Source organism: Arctopsyche grandis, chromosome 4 (genome assembly GCF_051622035.1).
Source record: "Arctopsyche grandis isolate Sample6627 chromosome 4, ASM5162203v2, whole genome shotgun sequence".
Classification (NCBI taxonomy): Eukaryota; Metazoa; Arthropoda; class Insecta; order Trichoptera; family Hydropsychidae; genus Arctopsyche; species Arctopsyche grandis.
The window spans coordinates 33948837-33961062 of NC_135358.1; the positions used below are offsets into that span (position 1 = coordinate 33948837).

General features: G+C 36.4%; 2 protein-coding genes across 2 annotated transcripts in view; both read left to right on the plus strand.

Moving 5' to 3' along the window:
• The window catches only part of LOC143911157 (uncharacterized), a 369714-nt gene extending 366692 nt beyond the window's left edge, over positions 1-3022 (plus strand). The window contains exon 2 of the mRNA XM_077429923.1: positions 2963-3022. The gene's annotated coding sequence lies outside the window, so the exon portion shown is untranslated. The remainder of the gene's footprint in view (positions 1-2962) is intronic.
• The window catches only part of chm (lysine acetyltransferase chameau), a 76171-nt gene that overhangs the window by 53664 nt on the left and 10281 nt on the right, over positions 1-12226 (plus strand). The gene's annotated exons all lie outside the window — the stretch shown is intronic.

A 12226-nucleotide genomic window follows, 5' to 3' on the forward strand; every position in this document is an offset into this window, starting at 1 on the left:
AGGATTGTTTACCGTGTTGTTGTCGAGGCGTGATGCGGCGTCGCGAGAGATTGATCGGAAGACGATCCGGGGGCGAAAGGCGGGGGCGGCGCCGTTGGGGGCGCCTCGTGTGTTGGAGGCGCCCGATCGATAGTCGCGCAGACGTTGTCGTAGGTCGAATGGGGGCGGCGGGGGGGGCGCCTCGTCTCCTCCGCTCTTTTGGCCGTCTATGGGGGCGGCGCCCCACCGTGCCCGCCTAACTTACCTACGACAACAGGGGGCGGCTCAACCCCATCTCCGCCCCCTCGCTCCCCCTCGCCAGACGTCTGCTGGGGGTGGTGGGTGGGCAAGGACACCACGGTACCCTCCCCTCTACGGCTTTTCACGGATTTTCCTCTCGCCGCGTGGCCCCCCCTCTGCGTATCAGCTGTCTCCCAACCTACACGCTTTTCAATTCGTTTCACTTGTTATTCTCATCTATTTTGCTCGTTTCAGGTCATTATTTCCAAAATGTACACTTGGGTAAACTTGGCATGAAATCTTTATGATTTTTAAAAACTTTATTTTTTTTTTTGTCTATTTTATTTACACATTATTTTTCGTTTTCATACATATCTATAGCATTGTCTTATTATTTTAATGTTATCGTTTATGGCATACAAGCTCAAAAATTGATGTATTTACAATTCTTATAAATGTTCATAAGGGCGAAAACACACCGAATCCAACGGCACCAGCGCGTTCTTGGCATCCCGCTGTGAATTGTCTGCATGGGCTATTTTTTTCAACAAGTTACTGCGACATTCCTTCAAATATGGAAATCACTATCAAACCCATGTCAATCAATGAGCTGTATATGTTTGATTTATTTCATGTCAGTAGATGTAAGCTTAAAAGCGATTTATCAAAATATTTTTTTAACATGTAGTTTATTTTTTTTATTTTTTTATTTGTATTGTATTGTATTTGTTTTCTTTCTATAAAATGGTCATTTTTTACCGTATAAATAAATAAAGGATTTAAGCCCGCCAATCTATGCCATGGCACCCATGCCATAGCATAAATTATGCACGCTAGCGTTTTTTTACATGTGTAAAACTATCTTTAAAATAAATCACGTGCCGCGTACCCTAATTCGTATGGAAGCGAAACTTGAGCACGCCGGAACGCTTGGTAAAAAAGACGTATGGAACACTGTATGCTCGGCATAACGAGGAATAGAAAACTGTATAAGCCGTTATAATTGAAAGTGGTATAAGTTCACATTCGAGAAATATTTAACGACGTTTAAAAATACTGGGGGCCTGTTTATTCTGATTTTCTAAGATTCTGGAGATATCAAATTATAATAAGAGATCTGTGAATAAAGTAAAACAAAAATAGTGTTTTTTTTTTTTTAATTGAAAATTGGACTAAAACGGCTCATTTATAGACAAGAATAGTCGATAGTAGGGAATATAAAAGAAAGATGAGTGGATGCAATTCTAAACATGTTTGAGATGAGATGGATGAGAGTTGACCAAAACAGAGACGAGTCTACATCCAGTAGTGTATGGCGAATTGCTGTAAATTTGATGATGATATTATTTTTAATTAAAGACTTAAGACTATTTGCTTTAGAAAGCTAGTGTTTTGGTAAATTGTGTTTATACCTGACGGGTAGTTACAGACATTTTGTTGAAATCACCGAGACTCTTCACAAGTTTATTATAGCATCCCCACAGCAATATTAAAATTGCACGCTGATTTTCCATCCCTCATATTAACGTACTCGGGTCGGGATCCAGACGGCCTCCACCCGACTTTTCCGACAGTCTGTCTATCAGCCCTTAGGGTATTTTTAACCGCGTCGGCAATTGACCCTCCCAAGTTCCTCTGGGCTACCCCACTGGCATTTGTCATTTTGTTGTATCACAATGCTTCTATTTTACCCGTAGAAAATGCTCTAGACAGCTTAGTTATGAAGCCTCATATTACTCAAAAGTGAATATTAAAACTAATTAGGGTATTAAGCAACCAAAAAATGAATATTAAAACTAATTAGGGTATTAAAGAAAAATAAGAAATATATCAAACCCATTCCAGTTCGTTTGATATATTTCTTATTTTTCACTCGTTATATTAAAATTGAATTTCTGTGAACTTATTATACCTGTGTATTATTTGATTACTTATTTTTATGTACTTTTGTACCAGGAAAGCCTAACAGGTAAACCCCAATGCGCGCCTTCCTGGCCAATTACAAACATCGATATACAATTATTAGAATAACAAAGCATCTTTAGATAATTTTTTGATAAACTTTAATTTTCGAAGTATTTTTTTATATAAATCGGCAAATTTCGAGATGCTGGAAAACTCGAAAATTTAGCGAGACATTTATGGACAAATTTGCAGCATTTTTTTTTATAGAAATCGGTGAAATTCAAGGCACTAAAAACTTGAAAATTGTGAGAAATGGGTAAGGGCGCGATCACACAGCGAGGGAGCGGTATGCTATACGCGGGATATTTTTTTTAGATAGTTTTAAACACACACAAATTGTAGGGTCATACCCGGTACGATACGCCGGATCTTACGGGATCGTGCGGGATCGGAGCGGTCTCGTTGAAATTCTATAGAATTGTTTATACTAACTTGACGGTGATATATAGTAATTCGTCGACCCTCGGACGACGCTTGACAGTGATCGATAACGGTGTATCCCATATTTGCAAAAAAATATAGCAGAACTTGTCGGAATAATAAGATTATAGAAAATACAAATTACATTAAGGATTTCAAGCTTTTATTGTTTAATAATTCAGTTTTAAACTTAATTAGTAAACAATTAACAAAAATAGACAAACAAGTGTCCGGTTTATAACAACAATTGACTAATGTTTCCGGGTAGGTTTAAGAATTAAATACTCATTCGATACTTTCATAAACAAACTCTGCGATCACGGACAAAGATGTATTCAGCATAAAGGGTTTTATGTAGTACACTAATTGTTTACCGGAACCAATTGTTACTAAATAAACAGAAATGACTAGACAATGGACTCAAGTTTTTTGGTACAAAAACTAAATACGTACTTAAATCCCTAATACCATCAACAGATAAACGAACAAAGATGTTTTTTACGTAAAGGGCTATAGTGCACTCAATATGGACTGTAACTAATTGATACTGAATGCATTTCCGTATGAATGTATGTACATGTCGATACAATAACATGTTCGTTTAAAGAGAGCCCATTTTTACTTTATTTTATATCAAGAACAAAGTATTTTTTATTTATACTTTTTATACTCAAGAAAGTGGTGACTGCAAACAGTTCGTCTTTTGAGCTCGGTCATCGCAGTTCATAATATCGGTACATCGCAGTTCATAATGTCAGAAAAATTAATAGAAGTTGTGCGACAGTACGAATGTGTCTATGACGTCAGATCCGTAAAATATAAGGACCAAAACATTCGCAATGAAGCTTGGGAGGAGATGTCAAAAAAAATATGGGATACACCGTTATCGATCACTGTCAAGCGTCGTCCGAGCGTCGACGAATTGGTATATATCACCGTCAAGTTAGTATAAACAATTCTATAGAATTTCAACGAGACCGCTCCGATCCCGCACGATCCCGTAAGATCCGGCGTATCGTACCGGGTATGACCCTACAATTTGTGTGTGTTTAAAACTATCTAAAAAATATATCCCGCGTATAGCATACCGCTCCCTCGCTGTGTGATCGCGCCCTAAAGGTTGCCAATTTTTTGGAACCGTTCCAATTTAAATCAGATAAATTGGCAAACCTTATTAGGAAACAATCAACCTGGAGTCACAAACCAGTGCGACTCGAACCCATGACCACTTACGTTCTAAAGCATATATGCTAACCACTAGTCCACGCCGCTGTCAACCAGACGAACATTTCAATTATGTACATACTATAATTAACTTATATAATATGATGTACATAATTGAAATGTTCGTCTCCAGTGCTTATGTTTCTGACTTAATTTAATTTGAGGTTGTTCCAAAGTGTGCCAATTTTAATGAATATATTTTCCGACAAATAAATCTTTCCTAACAGAAGGGGGGTGCTTTGTTTCATTCATACGTCATCTTTCATGAGGATCTTTGAAGGACGTTTTATTTATAAAAGCCTACCCCCCCGCCCCACTCTTCAGAAATCTTGCTCAAAGGCAAACATTCTGTACAAGTGTGCCTTTTTTTGAAATTAAATGTAACAACTTCGATCAACTTTAAGAATTGGGTCTAGCATTTGGAAAATTATTAAGAAGGGGGGTATTTTTTTATAATTTTAGCTGAAACCTAGTATAAGAACGAATAAAGAATTGTTTACTACATATGTATATGGCCAAAACAGTATTCAAGACCTTCGATACTACCAGATGCAACCGTTACTTTCAAAGCAATAATCCCCTAGACCTGGGCGTCTCGTGAAGTTGCCAAAACGGTATGATGCTCCCTCCTCTCTGTTTGAAATTTTAAATCAGTAATAGTGTTTCTGTATAAATTGATGATATTTTTTAATGCGTCTTCCCTTTTTTTATCTCGTTCAGAAGTTGGTCCAACTCGTGTAAAGAAGGGGGGTTTTGTTGCGGCTGAAGTTCGGTTCGGTAATGTCGACAGAGCGGCCGCCAGTCGGTGACCCGACGTGACCTGCCCACACCCCCTTAACTCATGGGGGTGCCGCCGACTGCACCCCTAAACCACCCCCATTCTCCTCCTCTTCACATCATCTGCACCATTGTTCGCTGCCGCCGCACACGCCCTTCGCATCTCCACTTCACACCAATTTTATTCTTTAATTAGAACATCGCCTTTAGAAAGCTAACCATATTTTTCAAGCTCACCTCCATGCGTCGGAACAATCACTTTCCACACTCGTATACCCACGTACATCTAAATATATAATTTCGAAGGAGACTTTGTATGTATGTACGTTTGTTTAGGTCGTAAAATCCATGACGTTCAATCTAATAAAAAACAAATGAATATTCAAATAAATTTAAATTAAATAAAACTATTCAAATAAGTTTAATAAAATGTTTACTATTCGATTAGCCATGTTTAAGTGGTTTATATTACAAATACCGAGCGAAGCCGGGTAAAAATACTCGTATTACATAATTTCGAAAGAGACTTTGTATGTATGTATGTGTGTTTAGTTCGTAAAATCTGTGACGTTCAATTTAATAAAAAACAAATGAATATTCAAATCAATATAAATAAAATAAAACTATTCAAATAAATTTAATCAAATGTTTACTATTCGATTAGCCATGTTTAAGCCGTTTATATTACAAATACCGAGCGAAGCCGGGTAAAACCACTAGTATACATTAAAACTTCTTTACTGACGGCATAGTGAATAGCAATTATTTGAAACAGTGCAAAATGTTTAAGTTGACCTTTTTTAAAAATTGCTTCAAAAACCTAACTTATTTTTATTAGCTTTACTCTTATTAGTTCCATGAAATTCCTGTCCGTCAAATATTTGTGATCTGATTTTGAACCACTTGCACTATTTAGATCGCTTTGATATCTTAACGACATACAGGAGTTAGGCAAGATTTAAGTAAGCTAATGTCGCCGACATGAAGCATCATTAACGAACTCGTTGAAAATTACTTCGGAATCTTGTATTAGATCGAAGCGATAACAGCTGGCTATCCAACCTCGGCTTTCTACCGCCCCTTCACAACTCAATTAAACAGTAATAAAAGTTACTTTTTTCACTCAGCTATTTTACCTGATGTTTATATCCATAATAGACTGCGAAAGAAAGTTTTATTTTTAAATAAGGTAGATTTTTTTTAACCTGGAACTACCCTATTCGTGAGGGTGATTTATGTACGTCTAAAGGAAATATATGCTAAAACTGACCATTATATTCATAAAATGTAATATGAATATGAAAGTAATATGAAACAAGCTAAAATAATAATAAAGAATGAATAATACGGGTTTAGTGATAAATCAACGATCTGGCCAATAAGTAGACACGTATTTTGGGCATCTATTTTTGTCAATTTTAGCATTTTCATTTTGCATTTTAGCGTTTTAGGGCATTACAACTGTTCAATTTAACATCTATTTTTATGAAGAGTTTAATTTTAAATAATAGAAAATTTCGATGAATTTTAATAAAATTTATATACATATATACAATTTAAAGACAACACAATAATTAAAAAATAATAGAAAAATGTTTTGGAATTAAAATTACAATGAAAAAAACATGAATATAAAAATACAAAGACAAAAAATATAAATATAAAATATAATACCAATTAAAATTTATTAAAACTCAACATGGAGCATATTTCTACAAATTCTTTTTGGAGATTCGTGCGACGATCGGTAACAATTATATTGTATTTACTAAAATACCTTTCAGCATCCACACTATTGACGTGACACCAAATAGATTTTAGAGTTGCACAACCAAACTCTTCATATTGAATTTTTGTTTGCCATCAATAATAGCAATATATCCGGCGTGGATTCACTTTTTATATTCTCTATTAATTGTCTAAAAAAATGCTGATATCCTTCCAAACATTGAACCTTTGTTAATACATTAAACAATGGCAGGTTTCTAAAAAAAATCTATGTCTTTAACATTAATATTAGATTTTGTACCTGCCACAGATGGATTAAATAGTTTACTCAATGTTTGGAGGAATAGATTTGTCTCATTTAGTCTTGAGTGCAAGTCTAATTTTAAGACGCTTTTTTGAGCAACCTTTTGGATACACAGCTCCAACTGTTTACAGTAGTAGACAAAAGCAGTTGCTTGGTTTCGACAGGAAAAACACTGTCTATGGTAAACTGCAAGCTCTGTTTTATCCCCTCAAATTCTTCACATAATAAATGGGCAAAGGGATAGAAAAACCCTTCTAAATTTTATGCAAATTTCACTTTTGTTTGTTATTTTAGCATCTATTCGCATATTTTACGAATTTAGCTTCTATTCCGAATTTTAGTATCAATTAAGCATTAATAGCAAAATGCCCAAAATACGTGTCTCTACCAATAAGCAATACAATTAACTGCAATTTAAAATTGCTTTCCAAAACTACCCGTTGAAATGTCAACCCGGCCAAACGTTAGCATTAAATAGAAGCTAAACTTACAATCGATAGCCAGTTAGTTCATTTGATTTTGTGTATCATCTTTTCATTCGTTCATAAAATACTGTGCTTTACCGAAAACTTGTACATTTGAACAAAGCTAGCGAATTATTATTTTTTTTAATTGATACATATATTATAAGTACTTCTCGAAGTTTAATTCAATAATTATAAATAGTAAAAAATAACGATTAAAACAATTCTTCATTTACTCATTAAAAAATTGCCACATTTCATAACCGGTTGCTTCCGTTTGTTTAATTTATGACTCTCATGAGTATTTGTATGGAGAAGTTTATAGCTTTTTCGATTGTTTTTACTTCCTCATAATTGCCTCATAATCATTTCTCGGTAGTATATTATACATATACATATATATATATATATATATATATATATATATGTCTGTGTACTCCATTTTGTTTATACGGGCAACGTGATTGTTACGCTGTTAATAAATTATGAAAATATTTTCTAGAAAGGACACATGTATGCCACGTGTGCCGCGTGCCATTCCCCTTTACATCGGATTTATACAGTCTGAGCGAAATTCTCCCATACTCCCCCGCTGGCTGTCTGATCAGCTACTCTCAATTTTCTCAAGAAATATATCATACAATACAATTTTCTTCAATTTTTTCACTGTTATTGTGATTTTAAATTTTTCAAAAATTCAACAATTTGAAGAAACGAATATTTTAGATTTCTAGATACTGAAATTTCACAAAATATTCATTCGAACATATGGTTTTAAAGATGCTAAGTACCAATTTGATTTTTTGATTTTTATATGCTTTTTGTCATTATACACTTTGGGTATATTTGAATAGTTACTGATCCAGTGATCATTATATATTTTTTTTCCTTGTTGGTATTTATAGTATTAGTATAAAAAAGCTAAAAAAACCTACATATATGCATTTGAGTGGAGTTGCAATTAATAGGCTTTCCGTTCATATTACCAGAACAGACCAGTGGCTAGCATATAAAGTGGTCACGGGTTCAAATCCCACTGGTTTCTGCTGGCCAGACCTTGGATTTGTGACTGCAGGTCGATCGTTTCCTATCAGAGTTTGCCAATTTATCTGATTTTATTTAAACGGTTCCAACAAATTGGCAACCTTACCCATTTTCTCACAAATCTCGAATTTTGCTGAATTGTATAAAATGCTGCAAATTTACAAATTGCCCATAGATGTCTCTGTGGATGTTAATTAGTATGTATTTACTTTGTATAATAATACTTGTATCAAATGTACAATATTTCTGGCCCGGAAGGCGCATTGTGGTTACCTGTTAGGACTTCCTGGTATAAATTAAAAAAAAAATATATTGATTCATAAATAAATATGTAAGGATTTAACCAGTTATTCTTGCTCCGCTCTAGAAAGAGAGAAAAAACGTACATACTATCTCTCTCACCGCCTCTCGACCAATAGCATTTCGTGCAGACAGTAGAATACTGTACGGGCGAAATGCCATTGGTCGAAATGGGTTGAAAAGGACAGCATATGCGTTTTATGATGGACAATAGTTGCCACTCGCAATATATTTGAATCGCATAATTCAAAGCTTCCGGAGCTTGGTGTGACTTTGGATGCATGTGCGTGACAAGTGTCATGATTAAGGGTAGGCGCTAGGGTGCTAATTTCCAGGAAGAGGGTTTGCCTATTGTCAACCTACAAAACTAGAGAGCAAAAAAAGGTTCACAATAGAAATTAGCAATATGTAAACCCTCTGTCCTGGAAAATAGAATCCTAGCGCCTATCCTTAGTCATGATGCACGAGAGTTTATGGTCGTTTCAGATTTCTCGATATAATTGATTAAGAGCCAATCTTGATGATAGCTGTTGCATGCGACTCGCCCGTGAGACGCTGGCGTACAAGCGAGTCAATGCGCGACTCACTAGCGTACAAAGGACTAAAAAATGTCTTTGGAAAATTATTCGAATAATAGATATGGTAAAGAAAAATGCAATATCTGCGGCGAGCTGTAAATATTTAATTTAAAATACCAGTGGCTTAATATTTCAAGTGCATACTACACAATTATATTTCATATATGCTCAGCTGCGTATGAGTGTTTACCAGAGTTTAATAATACTTGATGTTTTTACCATGACTTTGTTTTGAAAAGTCCAATAATAATTGAGCATTGCTTATAGTGTATATTTATTTCGGTGTGTCCTCGGGCCCTGGTATGGTTACACCTGTGTTCATATAATCTGTTCGTATAATAAAATCTGTGGGCGCAAAATCCTTCGCACACAGAGGCGCCCGCTCGCCTTCTTACCTGAGTCCTCCTCCCGTCTGGGAGGACCTCTTCTTGCTCTCTTCTCTCCCATTCGTCTGAGGGTACATTCATCTCGCTCCTTTAATCACTCCTCGCTTGCAGTAATATCCTTGTTTCATTTTTACGAGTCTGAGGCGCAGCTACTCAACTATTGGCATTCGAACCACGCCTATTGTAAAATCTTCGCCATATTCCATTACTGGGTGCAGGACTTTCCAACACGAATCAGTTCTTCTTGTTTTCTTGGGCACCAATCCATTGCTGTTCTCCTGATTTATGCGATGGATTTGCTGATATGTCATGGGTACCTATCAAATACGATACATTATCCTATTTCGGCATCTCTCATCCAATCTTTTAGCTTGGTCGGCATTGACATTTCAATCTCTTCGCTTGCTCCATTATAGCTGCTACCCTCTATAAGTTACTTTTCATATTAAACGTTCCAGTACAGATTTGGCAGTACAGTATTTCGTACAGTGAAGCCTTAAAATATTTTGATAGTTTCATTAATTTTCATTTCTAAGTCCGGTTTAAAGGTCAAGGAATTTGACCCTTAAAGCCCTCAACATGAGGCCACCCCCCCCCCCCCCAACGAATACAGTCAGAGAACGAGACGGTTGTTCATGAATATCACACAAGAACAATCGCACATCACTGTTCTAAGAAAAAACCACACTGTACATAACCGAGTACAAAATAAACAACAACGCATGAACACATACAGCGCGCATGCGTTAGGAAATATTACCTGAAATGTGCCGTGCGAATGCACGCACACCTCAAGTAAAAATTTTCATATTTAAGAGAACCCAGAATACCAGATATATATTTGTACATCCTCCACTAAATGCCTAATAAGACCCGGGCCACTTTGCCGGGCGACTAGTTGCGCGACCATAAAAAATGTATGAAAGTGTGAGCGACAAAGAAGTTGACTAGTGTGGCATGCCCCATCTAACTGCATACATTATTCTGGTCGCCGACTCTAAGAGCCAGGCAACACCGGGTGACTTGCGAGCAATTTGGTCGGTGACTTTGTTGTCCAAGCATAGTTACTCGTGGTCACTCTTGGTCAATCAACTCGGGAAACCAAAAGCGACCAAGAATCCGCACGCACACAGTTTTATATCCATACTGTTTTCATTATTTTATTTTTATTTTTATTTATTTATTAATCAATCAATCATGCACACTCGTCTAACATATTGCGATAAGTGTGCTATACAGATTAAGAATTATTTTTCTTAAATAAACAGGTATGCACCATTGATGTATAATACACATATGTAGATGGGCCCTTACGTGTGATTTTGGTCGGAGATCTTGTCTTCACTAACTGAGGGGTGCGGGGGGTTTAACTAGCGGGGAAGTTGGGTTTTTTTCCCTACGACGCAGCGGTACCTACCTACCTACTAAGAGAAACTGTGCATGCGCCATGTATTTTGCATGCGCCAAAAGGGAGACCAGTATAACACGTGAGGGCGGATCTAGTGTATTACACATCAATGATATGCACCCATTTGTTCAACATCTATTGACATCTGTGGTCAAACGATTAACAGGCATCTATGGACAAATTTGTGTGCAGTGTCAGTGAAAATCGAGATGCTGAATAACTCGAATTTTTGCGAAAGGCATAGGACAGGGTTGCCAATTTGTTGGAACCGTTTCGATAAAATCAGATAAATTGGCATACTCTAAGAGGAAACAATCGACCTTGGAGTCACTATCCAAGGTTTGGTCAGCAGCACACGGAATAAAACCCGTAACCACACAATAGAAAGTATTCCATTGATCTATGCTGCTGGTTGTACATATGTGACGATGCGGTCACACGTTTTTACCCCTCAATACAACACTATACATTTTGAGGAATCGTGCTGATCACCCAAGCAATAAAATTTCCTTTGGCAACCAGTGAGTTGCCTGGTGTGGTATGTACCATACAACCGCATACATTTGATCTCGTCGCGCAACAAAGTCACCTATCGAGTTGCTCGCAAGTCATCTGTGTGGCCCAGTGCTTGCTACACAATTTTGATAACGTAATTTTTAATTTCCTTTAAACACATATCGCTCATTTGGGAGAAGTGTCAATTTTAAATTTGTTTTGTTGGTGGGGAAAAAAAGCCTTCATAAATAAAAAGATTCGCACTAATCCGTATGCCAATATCAAAAGTATAATTTGATAAAACTAAGACTTTGAATAACTGCGGTTTGCTACAGACAACTTTGCAAAATATTTTTGCCTATTTAGAATTGTGTCATTGCCATTGAGCGATATGTATGTATGTAAGTACCATTTACAGTATTTGATTTTTTTATTTATTATCTTTATGTCGAGTATATTACACTCCGTACTTACAAATCAATGTAGACTTTCTTCTTGAGACGGCACTGTATATATTTTACTGTTATTATTATCGGATCGCATGCTGATGAGAAGAATGGCTGTTTGAAAAATGTCTGCCCGTTATATAAAACAATTAGTGACAGTCGGACATTGCTCCCGAGACTAGAGCAATGTCTCCAATACACCTCTAATTAGATCCAATCCAATGTATGTATGTATGATGGGTTTTGTTAGCAAAACTGCGTACGGTTTAGGTGCTAATTTTCTGATCATTTGAAAGGTAACGATTTTTTTTTTGTTTGACATAGAAAAGGTTGTGCGGCCACCGTTTGTCGGTCGTCTCTGTTGGCTCGTTTGTTTCATTTTTTCGTTTTTGGGTGTCTGAAATATGGCTCGATGGCGAAATTGTTTCTTTTTCGCACGCGCTACGTCTGTCTGTCCACTATCTCGCT